Below are 16,968 nucleotides of genomic sequence, written 5' to 3' on the forward strand. Positions count from 1 at the left end.
TTTGCGCAAGAGCGCAGAAGTGTAATCACCACATCTACGCCTCTATATAAGGAACAAAACATTTAGACTTCTCCACAAATCTGGCTGTCGCCTGATGAAGCTAGTTGTAATTACTGGCGAAACGTCATACTCAGATTGTAAATGTTGTGGCTTGTCTCTCCAACACACCGGTGTGCTGTACTCGTGACGAATTGGCATGTTCTGTTTACGTGACAACCCTTACTAGTTGGCTGTGTTGGGTGGTGGAGGGTTTTAACGACACATTTATATATTTACGCGATCTAACCCCAAAAACCTCTTATGGATATTGGTCTCAAAAGCCTCCGTGTTAAACTCGGTTATAACTGTTTTTGTACTGTACGCGATGTTGTTGCTGCTTGCTAAGACATCTGACTCGGTTATAACTGTGTTAGGTTTTGTACTGTACACGATATTCACGTAAAATGTTTTCTCATTTCCTGTTTCAGAATATGGCTTCAGTTTGGAGTACTACAAAGTTGACCCAATACCAGCCAGCAGAGGTATTTATTAATTCTTAATTTACCGGTTTATGAACTGACCATCCTTTGGTTCATGCGCTTCTTGTACAAATTCCGTGAGTAATACAAAAATGGGTAAATTATTATTTTATGACAGTAATTGTAAGTTCAAAACGTGATTTCACGAACTACTATTGTTTTGCCAAATATAGTGCCTAGCGTAAATCCTTGTGTATTAGAGACATCTTCATCTAGCAAGTAATAGACCATGGTTGATAAATATTACAATGATAGATGAATCTATGAAGATGGAAAACAATGATTGACGTTCTCTGGTCTGACACTGGTGAAACTAGACCCTAAAGAAGGCTGTCTTTGGTACGGCTATTTTAGTACAAGCAATGGACAGGAAGTACCAGATCAATGGGCTCGCATAATGTGCACGCATAATGTACGTTGATTCATTAATCCTCCCCCCCCCCACCTTCGACAAGAAGAGTGCACAAGTGTTGTCATCACATCTACGCCTCTATATAAGGAACGAAACAGGTGGACTTCTCCACAAATCTGGCTGACGCCTGATGAAGCTAGTTGTGATTACTAGCAAAACATATTCTTTGGGTCTTTCGGTAAAGTCACGTAGATGGTTCAAAGAAAATAACCATCTACGTGACTTTACCTAAAGACCCAAATAATTTGAATTCCTGCAGTCACGAAAACTTTAAGTCAAGATTTACTAGCAAAACGTCGTACTCAGATTGTAAATGTTGTGGCTTGTCTCTCCAACACACCGGTGTGCTGTACTAGTGATGAATCGGCATGTTCTGTTTACGTGACAACTCGTACTAATGATGGCGGGTTTGACTAGACTTTTCTATATTTACGCGATCTAACCCAAAAAAAACTGTATTATAGAAGTAATTGTGTTTTGTCGTTTTTCAGAATGTGGCTGGATCCCCGTAGCAGAACGCAGAGTGAACAGCCGGATCGTGGGAGGCTACGAAGCAAGGCTCTGAGAATGGCCCTGGCAAGAGAGCCTGCACAACTTCAACAGACTGACCTGTGGGGGCTCCCTCTTCAGTGACCGCTGGGTTGTGAGTGCTGCTCATTGCTTCCAGAGGTGAGCGTTTCTGTTGCTTCACATGTATTGTGAACACTTTACTCTGAGCTATAAATGCTCTGATACGTGCATTGTCCTTGTACTGTTCGCCTTTTGACGTTCTCTGGTCTGTCACTGGTGAAACTAGGTGCTAAAGAAGGCTGTCTCTGGTGTAGGCCAAAGACAATGCATATATTATTATCAGAGCAAGTTTATTTGCATGTTCACCACAAGTACGTGTGGTTAATACAAACTTGATTCCTTGCTAAACGTGTTTGAACATCTTAACACCTTAAATTTTAATTTAAAGCTTTCGTGACTGCAGGGATTCATATTCTTGGTTCTTTCGGTAAAGTCACGTAGAAAGCACCAATAATATCTTAACACCTGTTTTATTGCCAGAAAGGGTAAACCCTATTTTTATTTGTCATACTTTAAAAGGATGCATTGTGTTAAATCTTACACACACAGCAGACAAATTTGATAATCACAACTTGCAGCCCTTTAACAGACCGCTTTTGGGATGAAGGCCTTCGCACACCGTGTTGGTCATGGGGTGTTGTTCGGCCATACCTCACCACACTGTATCTGTGGTTGGGAATCAAGCTTGGGGAATTAAAACGTGGGTCAACAGGTTCGTAAGTGCAGTGTGCTAACCAATGAACCACCGCTGCTCCCACTCACACAATGAATCACAACACCATTAGAAGATATTTTTGTAGAATTTTATTGCAGAAAGAGTTATGAATATAAGTGGAATAGGGATGAAGCATCTCAGATTTTTTTCACATTCAGGTATGATTTTTCAAAGTGCACTTGCAATCGTGATGCGTGCCGGCGCCACAGTCCAAATTTGCTTACTTGTAAAACTGACCCACACCAATTACTCAGTTGAGATTATACAGAGCAGCAGTCATCACCCCTACCGAAAGAACTTGGCAGGACCCTCCTGAAAAAGTCCTGAGACTCAATGAGGCTTACCTTGGTAAAAAAAAAAACATAATGCCCTATATTATTTTATGCTGACTGTGGTGGCTGTGTATTTACCCCCCTAGTAACAACCCAAACACCTGGACGGTATACCTGGGCCTGCACTCTCAGAACGATCTCAGCGCTTCAACTGTCGTGGCCAGAAGCGTGAACAGAATCCTCATCCACGAGCGCTACAACGGAAGCAGCCATGACTATGACATTGCTCTTATGGAGCTGTCAGAACTTGTTTCCTTCATCGATTACATAGAGCCAGTTTTGCCTCCCACCTCGCTTTCAGAAGTTTCCCTACCCAGGGAAATCATGCTTCATTTCTGGTTGGGGAAAAATTTTGAAGGTGGTAAGTCCATAGGTGAAATATTCCAAACCTGGGAAAACACGTGATTTCAGAAGATACTTTGACCACTAAATAGAGCATAGTTTGAGATATTATTTAGTATCCATAGCTCAGTGTCTATGGTGTAAGAACAAAGCAACCACAGTATTGTCATGTTTTGAGCCTCCACACGACCCGATTAACATTCTAATAAAATCGATCTTCTCATAGAAAGCAGTTCCCTTCTGTTTAAACTCAGGATTACAACCCTTGAGTTGTTTACATTGGGTTAAATGTAGCACCTCTAATGTACAACATATACAAATATCAAAAAATCCATTGCTATGCCCACGATTCAAGGCATGTATCGTGATTTTAATGTATGAATCGGTGCAATGTTATTTTCCGACGGCACAAGTTAAACATAATCGATAGTTGAACATTTATTTTATTTCGGGGGAATGTTTGTATAATGAAAAACAAATATAATATACACATCTCTTCTACTGAACAATTCCTTTAATTTAATGGAGGCTCAAATTTTTGTTCGGAAACATTTTTTTGTAAAAATCCTTTGGAATAATGATGGCAGTCGGGTAGCAGAGCTCTCTGGTGCTCGAGGAATATCTTAAATAGGCATTAAGCTGATATACAGGTGATATGTTGTTAACATTTAAATGTACCACAATCTAAGTCTTGATGAAATATAGTACTTCACTTTAAGATGTTTTCTTGTTCGTGTTTTTGTTTTTTTGTTTGTTGTGGTTGCACCCGATTCAAGAGCCGAATGGCTCACAGGGCTATACCAAAGTAAATAAATAACTGGAACTGAAACACGGTTTCCAACACGAATTCTTGTCCTGAACAGGCTGCACACCCGACCAGCTTCAGGAGGCTTCAGTAGAGATCTTCAAGACGTGCGTCACCCCAGGGCCGCAGGCCTATAGCCCATCTCTAATCACCAACAGGATGCTGTGTGCAGGGTACCTCGAAGGAGGGGTGGACACCTGCCAAGTGAGCTGCCATAACAACCAACAAGATGCAATTTTGATTTAAAGCTTTCGTGACTGCAGTGATTCATATTCTTGGTTCTTTCGGTGAAGTCACGTTGAAGGGAAACTAAAATATATGCGAGAATTGTATTGTTTTATATATTTTATTATTTGTTTCCCTTCAACGTGACTTTACCGAAAGAACCAAGAATATGCAACTCTCTTGCCTAAAAACCATCTGGAGCACATGACGACTATGGGCTCAATTATGTTCCACCAGGGGGAACTCGGAAAGCAAACTTCTCCAATCAATTCATGAACACATTTTGGTACCAATTTACTGGAAGGAGCGTGGGTGGGCCAACATCAACTCGACCTTCAACAACAATGTCCTCCTTCAGGATCCCAGTCCCATTGAACATTTCAAGCTGGCCTCAGTTGTACTGCTCTTTGCATTGAACATTTAAACCTAATTATCGGGCCTTTTGACATCCCCTCTTTGGTATCATGACATGCCATTGCTTATACTGGATCACTGTAATCATCGCTCCATCAGGCCTCCTTGTTCGTCAGTCAACTTCTAACATTGGTGTCGTGTGTGTCTGTTGCAGGGAGACTCTGGGGGTCTCTTGGTTTGCCAGGACTCAAACGGCCGCTGGTTTTGGTACCTCTCTGGAATCACCAGCTGGGGCTATGGCTGTGCACGGGCTTACCAGCCAGGTGTTTACAGCAGGGTCACCAAATTCTTGGACTGGATTCACCAGAACATGCAGTAGTCTATTATACCATCCTGCACCGATATAATACTATAGATCATGGATATTAATGATGGGAACTGTAAATCAAAATAATTGATGCAGGCAATCAATATGTAAAAAATAAACGCATTGTAAATTGTTGTTAAAATGTTCATTTATATCGCTGAATACTATATTTTAACTGCACCAGAATGTAACAAGGTTTGCAAGTCAATAGATGAACAAAGGTTTTGGGTCAAATCAGACAACTCTGATAGTTGTTTACATGGTATTTTGGTTTTGCAACACCTGTAATGGGGCCTGGCAGAGCAAAAATGCATATGATGTTAAAACCACTGGACCAAGGTGGAAGGGTGATTGTTGGCATTGGCAGGAGATGAATACAGAACTTTATATTTTTCAATGTTGCTTAATTCTGTCAACATTGACACAATGGACAATTGATGGACTGTCTAAAATATTTGACCCAACCTGATTATACATGACAGCAAAATTAATTGCTGTCTAAACTATATACGATGCATTTATTTGTTATATTTTGACCTGTGCCATCAACTCGCGTCTCTCATACATTAATTGCAATGGCTGTTGAGCAGTAGGGGTACTCAGGCGATCTATAGATCTTCTAGGGGACCACTGCAATGATCGGCGCATCCAGACGAGATGATGCGTTCCACAGGGAGAACGTCCTTCATGGAGGTTGTCTAAGAGTGTGTCCGTGGCAAGGTTATCGGTGATTTACCTTCACCTTCCCTGGTCAACACAGCCCATGAGTTTGTGAGTTTTGGTTTAATAACTACATAAAAAAGAGTGGTTTTGCACAAGGAGGCTGCAAAAAAAACAAGTTTGTGATGCAATTCGCTTGTCACATTAAAGTTACTTAAGACGCCTCTGTGTAAATGGCCTGATATCAAAACCATTGTCATAGTGTGCATAAGGAAACTATGGGGAAATGTAATGAAGAAAATACTTTATGGAAATATAAAAAAAAACATTTTAACTGTTTTTGTGGTATTCCAAAAATCATGGCATATTTGATTGGGTAAGATGGTTTACTAGTTGGGGTTTGAAAATGGCAATGATCCTTCATAATGTGAAAGACTGAAAGCTGCTCTTATGAAATTTAAACTTTCTTTTTAAAAACTGATTCACACAAAGCGACATGCTATTTGCCACAGCAATCCGTAATTTATCTAATGCATTTGGAAATCGATGTATGCTTAATAGTAATCTGGTGAATAAAGATTTAAAATGTGTAAAGTATAACATGTGTGTGCCTGGGTGACTTTTGGTCAAATCTTGAGATTAGGGATCTTATAAAAAGTTATACGACTTTCTATCAAAACCTCCGCCGCAGGGGCCGATCTTGACACTGCTGGCACAAGTCATCAACGAGTCCAATCAGTTCCAAATCGTCTTGTGCCACATCAGTCCATCTCTTTTCGAGCCTGTGCCACACCTGTTTAGACCCAACTAGTCAAACAGAAGCTGATTCGGCATGCCGTAGATGTGCATGCAGGATATATGACCCAGACAACTCAGCCCTCGCTTGACAGAGGGGCTCACTGATGATGGGAATGCATCCAGATCTTTGAAGGATCTGTGAGCTCACACAATCGTCTGGTTAAACCCAGGATAGATTGTAGGCAGGCTAGCCTGAATGTTTAAAACCGGCACAGATGTTCCATTCGAGGGCTCCACATTTCGCAAGCTTAGAGAAGTGACAACTGTGGTGGAGAAAACCCAGAGCTTTGAAGTGATAGACCAAGTTCCTTCCACACAGCGTTATGCAGATAATGAAAATATACTGCCGCTCGAGTGATTCGTATTGAGGCATGGGCTCCCAAAACAGGAGCTAGTCATAATCACACTACCCAGGTATGGAGCATTTTATGAAATAAAATACCCAGGCAGGTGCTTTGTGTTTGTGGGGCTGATGGTAAGGCATCATCTATTCGTAGCGTGCACCTATGAAGGCCGGAAGAGTTCACAAGGTGTTGGATGGCCAGCACCATGGCAAACCGCCTGTCTCCGCAGTTGCGATGCTTACCACACCAGGTACTCATTTGAGGCTGAGTCGACCTTGGGGAGGCCCAAGATCGGTTCAGATAATCGTCACTGGTGTTAGCGGAAATCGAACTCGTGTTGCTGGGTTTATAGCGCTGCGGACTAACCATTGCACCCCATCGCTCCCCACTATTCATGTTTCTCTCAACAACAAACATAGATCCCCCGTATAGCCTTAACAGATTAAAGGGAGAAGTGCTGTTAGTGAGCACCCATGAAGGCCGACACGCCACACGAGGGAGTGGGTGGCCAGCACTACGCCCGACCGCCTTTGTCTCCCTAGTGGCGATGTTTACACCGCACCAGGTACTCGTTTTAGGCTGAGTCGCCCTAGGGGAAGTCCTGGACCGGTTCAGATTATCGTCACTGGTGTTGTCCGTGAGCGGGAATCGGGACTTGGGTCGCCAGTTAGCGCAGCGCGTTAACCGCTACACTACCGCTCCCCATATTTGTTTCTCTCACAAACTCTCACACACGCTTTTTCTCTGTGTCTGTGTCACTCCCTCTCACGCAAACACACTCTCTGTCCCTCTCTCATTCTCTCTCAATGATTCACTCCGTCTCACGCTCTGTCTCAACAACAGACACTCTCCATCACATTGCACACTCTCTGTCCCTCTCTTTTTCCCACACACGCATTCTGTCAATCGCACTCTCTGCTACATCACTTACTGTCTCTCTAAAACTAACTCTCTCTGCATCTCTCCCTGTCCATCTCTCGCACTTTCACACACTCTGTCTCTCTCTGTCACTCTGTCACTGTCTGTGTCTCTCCCCGTCCCTCTCTCACACACTCTGTATCTCTCCCTGTCCTTCTACACTACCGATCCCCACACACACAAAGCCTTTACATTTGGGGCAAGTGCTGTTTGCGAGCACCTATTAAAAGGCTGCACGTACAAAGGGGCCAGCACCACGCCCGACCGCCTTTGTCTCCCCAATGGCGATGTTTAGACACCGCACTAGGCACCCATTTGAAGCTGAGTTCACCAGAAATATCGCTACATATTACCTGGTGATGCCACATAAATAATAAATAACTCATCAAATAAGGAGCTACTGCAAGATAACTTCGCCTCTTATATGTGTAATGTATTTTCCATTTAAGTCCGCAGAGTGATTGACGAACGCGTTCGTGTTTAGAGACCACCAGCCCTGGATATCCCGGCCAGGCAGCTCGTGGTCATGTGACAGACGCGCGCCTCCCACGTGACCGGTAGTGACGTCACGCGAAGACGTTGGACGCGACGTCAATCTCAGCAGTCCACCGTCCCCACAGAAGCCGCTGGTTCCGAAGAGGCGGAGCTCAATCTGCTTCTACATCGCGTCTTGTAGGGATTTATTTCTTTATAAAGATGTACATCTTCATGAAGGACATCAACAGCGCTACGATGAAGACCAACTCACAAGGTTTGTGTGTGTGTGGTCAACCTGCCGTAGCGCTCACCAATAAATCAGAATCAGTTTTTTTAGCCTGGAAAAATCCGATGAGCTATGAAGCTCTTAAATTTCGATTTAAAGCTTTCGTGACTGCAAGCATTCATTTTCTTTGGTTCTTTCGGTAAAGTCACGTAGAATGAGAATAAAATAATAAATTGATAAAATAAAATAACACAATAATATTCTCACGACGTTTCGGCCACAACACAAGCGGCCTTCATCAGGTGAAGGGACGAGACTGGAGGACAGCGCTCCAGACAGTCTCGTCCCTTCACCTGATGAAGGCCGCTTGTGTTGTGGCCGAAACGTCGTGAGAATATTATTGTTATTTTATTTTATCAATTTATTATTTTATGAAGCTCTTGTTCAACATGTCCAGTAAAATATGTACACGATAAACTTTATTACACACCACACACACGGCTAACTCATCACTCGTGTAAAATAAACACGGGCCGTCCATAAATGACGTCTAGCACCTAGTGGGGGGGGGGGGGTCAGACATTTGTGACGATCCATGTCTTGCTCCCAGCGCGTGTAGACAGCCTCAGGCCTTAGCTTGGCCCGACGCTGGGCCCACCAATTGCTGAACTATCTGGAGAATTGTGGAGGGAGGTACACATGTGCAGACACAGAGACACCCTTACACACGTGCATATTAATTCGTTCATCAACTCTAGGTTGGCTATTTCATAGCTTTACACTGCGTTTTCAGGTTTTACCATGTGAACATCCCAAGCACGTGGAGCGAAACGTCAAGACATGCCAAACAATATGCAGTATAACACAAAACATGTCAGAGAGCTGTACAGAACAACTTCTAAAACCTAAGTAGTAGCTGTTTTTCATTTAGCTCGTTGTCAATCCACTACACTCTTGTCAGTCATGGGAGTTGCTTGTCTAATATTATGAAACTATGTAGCAAGTGTCTGATCGGAATAACGCATGATACTTTGTCCAGTTGACTGGTGTTCACTGCTTAGCCGGTGCACACTGCTAACAAGCTGTCGACCTGAGTTTTATTCCCAGCTGTGGCTAACCTCAGTGGGGAGTGGTATCTGAATCAGTTCTGCGCACTAGCTTCACCAACCCGAAATGAAGACAGTGGTGATGTATGGTCAGATAAGCCCCAGGACCCAACTGGCATGAGGCACCCCTCATTGAGCAGTGGATTGACAGCACTGTACATGTGCATGTGGGTCTGGAATGCTATTGCCAATAAACTTCAACTTGAATCACTACCTATGAGATCTTCACTCAAAACTGCTCTAGAGTTGTACACCCCTAGCTGCCACTGCTATTCAGTGGCCTAAAATATGGCTCTAGATTTTGGTGTTATAATTTATTTATGTAGTTTATTGTTAAAAATTCGGTCACAGTCCCTATGATCACTGTTACATTGCATTTATGGCTTTTATTTTGGTGATTTCGAAAACGTTTTTTTTGTTTTTGGCCATGTTTTTGTTTATTGTAGTACGGAGTTAGACTGATGGCCTTAATCTTAGTTGTCTTGTGGTTGTTGTTGTTATTTGACTTGCATCCCACTGGGATTTTTGCACACAGCGTTGGTGTACGGTGCTATTTCAGGAATATTTTTATAGTTTTTTTCCTGGATTTTCTGTTTGCACAGTCACATAATCACTTTAAGATGTTTTCTTGTTCATGTTTTTTGTTTGTTGAGGTTGCACCCGATTCAAGAGCCGAATGGCTCACAGGGCTATACCAAATAAATAAACTATGAAACTATGATGATGTGTGACGGGGGGGGTGGGGTGGGTTTGAGAAATGTGACGTCACATCAAAATGCGCCACTTTAAATAAATATAGAATTGTTATAACACAAATTTTTATTTATTAATTTTCATTATTAACTATTTGATTATTTAAATTTACTAAGGTCTCCTTTTATTTATTCCATGAAGGAGCATAATGATTGTTATGAAACATTTTGATTCTAATGTATCTACCAGGGTTTTTCATTCTGTGGAATGAATATTTGATTGTTATAATTGTACTCTACATTTTGCTTTGTTATACCACAAAGTTTAAAGTATTTTTTTAATAGTTATAATTACTTTTTATATTTTATGATTATAAGATAATTTCAATATATTCTGAACATCTGCAGTTTTAGTTAGACGTTGAATATTTTCAAGTGAATTTTATGCTAAATTTAAGCTTTCCAAAGCCTCAGTTTTGTATACGTGTTTTCTCCTATAACATCTGAGTGCAGCGCCACATTAAATACGCACTACAATGACAATAGTTTAAAGCGATTAAAGCATGTTTTATTTTCAAAATGGAAATATAATTTGGGGGGGGGGGGGGCAGAGTTTTGTTGCATCATATTTGAGGGGAGGTCTGACTTTTTGTGACGAGGGGGGGGGGGGTCTAAAATCGTCCAAAATCGCTTGACGTCATTTATGGACGGCCCCATAGCACAAGCGAGAGAACGGGGGGGGGGTAGCTGTGTGGGGGGCACAGTGATGGGTAGAGGAAGACTTGGTGGTACCACTCAGTGATTGGTAGAGGGAGACGCGGTGGTGGCTCCTCTCAGTGATGGGGAGAGGAAGACGTGGTGGTACCTCTCACTGATGGGTATAGGAAGAGGCGGTGGTGGAACCTCTAAGTGATGGATAGAGAGGGAGACGCGATGGTACCTCTAAGTGATAGGTAGAGTGAGACGCAGTGGTGGTACATCTCTGGGTGCTGCTGCGCAGGGGGTCGGCGCCGCAAGCGAGGAGGTCGTGACCCGGAGGAGGAGGAGAGCGCTGCCAAGCGACAGCGGTCGATGGAGATGGACCACAAGCACAATCTGTGCATGCGGACGGTGGTTTTTGGAGGTGAGTGGAGTAGAGAGGTGAAACAGGAAAGTTCAGAGAGTGTGTGGAGGAGATAGATGAGATGGGAGAGTTTGGAGAGTGTGTGGAGTAGAGACGGGAGAGTTAGGAGAGTGGAATGGAATAGAAATTTGGTGAGGTAGGAGAGTGTGGAATAGAGTGAGATGAGACGGGAAAGTTCGGAGAGTATGTGGAGTAGAGATATGAGGCGAGGCGGTCTGTGCCCGTACCTGAGGTCGCATCTGCACCACCCCCTTGATATATTATCTTTCTCAAACCTTCCAAACGGTTCCTCCTTTCCTGCGAAATCTCTCCCCTCCAGTCCTCAGCCAATTCCCTGCCTCCTCCTGCCCAGCTGCAATCCTGCCGCCTTCCATCTTCACGAGCCCTTCTCTCACTCTCCCCCCCCCCCCACACACAGTTAATTGCGTCTCTGCGCCACCATGAATTCCTTCGTGTAAATTCTAAACTGAAGCCCACTGAGCAATAAAGCTCTTTTTCGACCTGGCCACAAATGATAGCTCAAAGAATTGGCTTATCGGCGTGTGGTAATGTATAACAGCCAAATAATCGAAACGCAAATTGATTCTACATGTGGAGGGAAAAATCGGAGGACCCGGAGAACAATTCACGTGGCCACGGGGAGAACGTGCAAACTTCAAATATGCAGGCATCAGGGTTGGGATCAAACCCACGATATCCTCTATCACAGGCGAGGTAGTTAACATCGAGCCACTGGGGTGCCCCTGATCCACGCATTCTTACCTCCAAACTGAGACTCTTGTGCCCCGCACCCCCACACCCCCCTCTTGTATGTGCAGACCCTGACAAGCGGACAGCGACCAAGCCTGCGGCCCCACGACACAGGTCCCGGAGCCCCCTGAGAGTGCGATGCTCCGTTGATGGGGAGTCGATTGGGTCCCGCATGTGCACTGTCAGCATTGGTGGTGGGGAGCAAGGAAGAGGTGGACCACGCCGACAACGTTCCCCACGTTCCCCACTCTGCCGCTCCCATCCGGTGGATGAGAACCACGATGGGCCGAGTTCCAAGCGGCCATCGTGAGTAGAGCTGCGAGTGCACACGAGCGTGTGTGTGCATGTGTACATGCCGAGCAGGGTGCAGGGTGGTAGAGCAGTGGGACCCATTGCTCTACAACAACACCAGGTTGACCCGAGTTTATTACCAGCCATGGCTAACATCAGTGACCAGCAATAATTGAACCGGTCCCGAGTCTCTCCTAGGTCGACTCAGCTTAAAAAAGATATCACCTGGTAATGTAAGCATTAGCAGCCAAAGATAGCCAGATGTAGTGCTTGTCATTGTGCAATGTTTATATTTTAATATCTCGCTGACAATACTTTGTCCCAACAGCCTTCTTTGTAGGGCCATTGCCCAAAACGTCGCCTATTATACATTTCTTATTTTAAGGCCACAGTGTTATTGACTGACGAGTTTCTTCTCTATGCCACACGTTGGTGGGATGTAGTCTACCAGCGACTTGTAAGAAAGAAGTTAAAGCCCTGGATGTAGCCTTGACACAGCCTAACTTAAAGCGTAGGTTGGCATAGCCAGGACAATGAATCCGCGTTTGTTTTTGGTGTTCGGCCACGTGGTGCCAATGCTTGACGTTAACCCTCTACCACCCAACGAAGTCGTCAAATTTACAAGATATGTTTACACTCGCCGATGTATGGATTACATTCTGTTCAATGAATCTCCTCCCCGGTGGCTTAGGACTCTTCACTACCAACATTAACATGAATCAAACTTGACACGGTCTCCGTTTAAGTGAACCGCATGCTTCGCTCGCGTGGCTGCCTTCGGCTCCTCGTTCACCACCGCGCCCTCTCGTTGTGTTCCAATCAGAGTGTGGAGCAGGCTGGGTCCAAGTGGTGCGCCGTCGCACACCACCTCCGGTCCCGAGGGCCATCGGTGGCAGCGGCTGAGCGTTGTCCCACCTGTGACGACACGGGCCGAGTCGGCGGAGTACCGTGCTCCGGCGCGCAACGTCAGCCAGGAACCATCCACTTGGTACCAGATCACGGTAAATGCAGTGGCCGCACACACGTGGACACAGTCGGTGGTTATCTCCGTGGTGTTATTGGTAAACATACTACGTGCTATCTGCTTTACAGTGGACCTTAATTATCCAGTGATGTCATATGCTGGCGTGATGGTCGGAATAAAAAAAATGAATTCAAATTACACAATTGGGATGACACATAGCAATGTTGCCCTCTCCCCCACTGCAAAAAACATGGAAGGACCCTCCACAAAAAGAGTATTGAGACTCAGTGAAGCTCTCCTGAATAAAAAGCATTGTAATAATACAGGGGCAGATCCAAAGGGGGGTAACAAGGACAATCCTTCGGAAAGCCTTTCGCAAACTGTTGGAGCAGGTGCTATTCGTGGGCAACTTTTAAGGCCAGCATAGCACCTCAGGGTATAGTGTGGTTGTTACCTCAGTGCTCATGTTTACACATGACACCAGGTACTCATTTAAAGCTGAGTCGACCTAAGTGAGGCCAACAACCACTTTTTTTGGCCATGAGCGGGAATTGAACTTGGGTGGCCAGGGTTTGTAGGGCAGTGTGCAAACCACTGAGCCAGCACTCCCCGCAGACACACGTACACGTGCAGGTTTACAAATTGCTTGGGGTCTTGCTGGCTTGGTTGGAAATTTGGGATTGTGGGTCTGGGATATGACCTCATGAACTAATTCCTTTGTTGGGATCACTTTTTTGTTGTTTGTGCCTTTGTTTTGGTGCCATTTCTTAACTTGTTTGTTGATTCTTGATTTTGCTTGCTCGTAGGGTTTTCATTTGCTTTGGCAGTGGCTGTATGTGGGATTTGGTCCGAAAAATTATTAATGTCCGTTGTGGGATGCTTTTAGCATGAATTATGCTATATAAAAGGAAATATATCTTATTGTTCACTCCTGGCCACTGCTTCTTGTGTCCCCAGATTCCTTTTGGGAGGAAGTACGGCAAGGAGGGGCTTCTGCAGTTCCTGCAGCAGGGCTGCTGCACGCCCTTCACTCCGTTGCAGGTATGCGCACGAGAGATTAAGCGATGTGTTCAAGCTGGACTGCTTACAATCCATCCTGGGTTTAACTATCCTGTGTTTAAACTATTGGTCAAATGTCCAAACTGTGATTTTCTATTCATCACTGTATGCCCAGATTAATGAAAAGGCTTTGATCTTGTATTTGAATAACAAAGTGATGGTGTCGATTTGTCAGATGTGGAGTGGGAGGGTATTCCAAACAGTAGGGGCTGTGCATGAGAAATCTCATCCATCAATGGGACCATGCCCACCACGCTACACCATTGATGACAACACTGTGCCTCTCTCCAATATTGTGTCTGTATGTGTGTTCTTCTCAGTTCCACTTTGAGGGAGACATGGCAACATTCTATGTGGTGAACTACATGGTGGCCTTGAACCTCAAGGCGCTGTCACGGAAAATTGTCTTTCCCGACAACTATAGGGTGAGTGCGCCGGGGAGGCAGGAGGTGATAGGCCGACCGCTATGAGATGTAAATGTTACATCAGCTGTTTATAGCTGGAGATCACAGCATATCAATAGATTGTTTAATACATCTGTCCAGAGCTTTGAGCGTACTTGACTTGAATGCGTACGTGTTTTTCCCCTGGACAGTGCAGCTTCTGCCTCCAACCTCAATGCTCATTCAGGGAATTTGCCGAACAATCCTAATACAGGATCCTCGTGAACAAGTCTTGAGTCTGAGCAAGACTCTCCTGGATAATGAGAGGGCATCATTATTATCCTCATGTAGCCTTTCATAGTGGCCCCAAGAGGTTACTTGGTTGTTCCATTGAAATCCCCTGGGATGGCTGGAAAAGACAGCTGAAGTGGACTGGAGGGCTAGGCCAATAGGTGTGCAATTATGCATGGGTTAAATGCATTTCAGCACACATAATGCATGCGTTTAGTCACACGTGTAGTGTAAGAATCATTTGATTTTGGGTTGAATAGCTCATATACTATGTGTGACCACCCACAGCTATAAAGATTACAGCAATCGAAATCATAACAAATAGTCATAAATCATCAAACTCATTGAATTGTTGGTGGAAGCCGGGATTCATTTAAAGAATCAATTTACTTTTTCATGTCATTTTAATCATTTCGTTTTTACTGCTTCCCATTATTCCCATCTCATTTTTACCATTTTCTTTGATCCATTTGCCAAATTGCTGCCATCTTGCTGCCATCTTTCACCCTATGTACAAAAATGAAACAGCAAAGAACTGAATGCAAATCGAATACTTTACACGTGATTGGTGACCAGGGCTCACTGTGGAAAATTAAGCATATCCTGGTTTCTTGAGTTCTCTCACACCTGGTTGCACAACATGCATTAGAATTGTGACACATACACACAGACATGCCCACGCATAAATTGATGCAACTTTCGCGAGCGAATGGGAGCATCGTCGCATCCCTGTCGGGCTAACGAGGTAAGGGAGGGGTGCCAACGTGCCCGCGGCCAGCTGATCGGTGTCGCCGCTTTGTCCGTGTTGCAGGCCATCGTCTTGATGCGCCCAGTCCTAGGCCCACCGTCTCCGCTCGCTGGGGACCTAACGAAGGACGACCAGCGGCTGATCGAGGTGAGGAGGCCATGCGTACAGCCGGCACGCGGCTGCTCTGCTCTCACCGTCGTTCTGTGTGTACGTGTTGGTACATCAGATTGTATGTTGGTATATCAGATTGTTTACGTGTTGGTACATTAGAATGTGTCTGTGTTGATACATCAGAATGTGTTGGTACACCAGATTGTACGTGTTAGCACATCAGAAGTTATCATCACATCTATCATTACTCTCAACACCATCATACTCACCATTGACATCAACTTCATCACCACCACTCACATCATCGTAATTACCTTCATTACCATCATTGTTTGTTACCAACAGGAAGAAGCTGAGCTGCCACAGCCACCCGCATCTATGTCCATGATGGTGCCCAAAGTCATGGCACCCTCTGCTCAGCCTCCGACTGTGCTTCCCGCAGCTGAGCGACCCACAGCTCTCCCAGCCACGGCTCGACCTCGCAAGGCTCAGCCTCGCGAAGATCGGGCTCCCATGGCTCTGCCACGCACAGCTCTGCCACCCACACCTCTGCCAACCACACCTCAGCCACCCACACCTCTGCCACCCACACCTCTGCCACCCACACCTCTGCCACCCACACCTCTGCCACCCACACCTCTGCCACCCACACCTCAACCTCCCACCGCTCTGCCACCCACACCTCTGCCACCCACCACTCTGCCACCCACACCTCTGCCACCCACACCTCTGCCACCCACACCTCTGCCACCCACACCTCAACCTCCCACCGCTCTGCCACCCACACCTCTGCCACCCACCACTCTGCCACCCACACCTCTGCCACCCACACCTCTGCCACTCACACCTCTGCCACCCACACCTCTGCCACCCACACCTCTGCCATCCACACCTCTGCCACCCACACCTCTGCCAACCACACCTCAGCCTCCCACCGCTCTGCCACCCACACCTCTGCCACCCACACCTCTGCCACCCACATCTCTGCCACCCACACCTCTGCCACCTACAGCTCAGCCTCCCATCGCTCTGCCGCCCACCTCAGCCGACATTCAAGGCCTCATCGCGAACTTTCTCAAGGAGTAAGGAGCCTTCCAATTCCCTGCACTCACTCAGACACGAGGGTATCCCAGCCTATGCTTTTATGTAATATTTCATCATCATCAGGAATGATCAATGCACTGCTACGTAAATGCTTCCCCAAGCCATCACTATACAACTGCCCTGCAATGGACTAACCTACCTACAATCGATAGACAAGCTCATTTATACGCTCCAACTCCTGGATCACCCAGTACTTAGTCTAGACTAATGGCCATTATTCCTTCTGCCAGTGTGTTCTGCTCAAACCCACTTACTTTTCTTATCAGTGGTTTCTTAACGCTGC

General features: G+C 45.3%; 1 long non-coding RNA gene across 1 annotated transcript; it reads left to right on the forward strand.

The window, feature by feature from the left end:
• The first annotated feature begins 308 nt into the window (after positions 1-308).
• On the forward strand, positions 309-5,897 carry LOC142931252 (uncharacterized). The gene is made up of 3 exons (XR_012947259.1): positions 309-521; positions 1,422-1,599; positions 4,488-5,897. It is a non-coding gene; the product is annotated as an uncharacterized LOC142931252 (long non-coding RNA).
• The last annotated feature ends 11,071 nt before the right edge of the window (positions 5,898-16,968 follow it).

Source organism: Petromyzon marinus, chromosome 51, assembly GCF_048934315.1.
Source record: "Petromyzon marinus isolate PM22_M1 ecotype Great Lakes invasive population chromosome 51, UKy_Petmar_22M1.pri1.0, whole genome shotgun sequence".
Taxonomy (NCBI): Eukaryota; Metazoa; Chordata; class Hyperoartia; order Petromyzontiformes; family Petromyzontidae; genus Petromyzon; species Petromyzon marinus.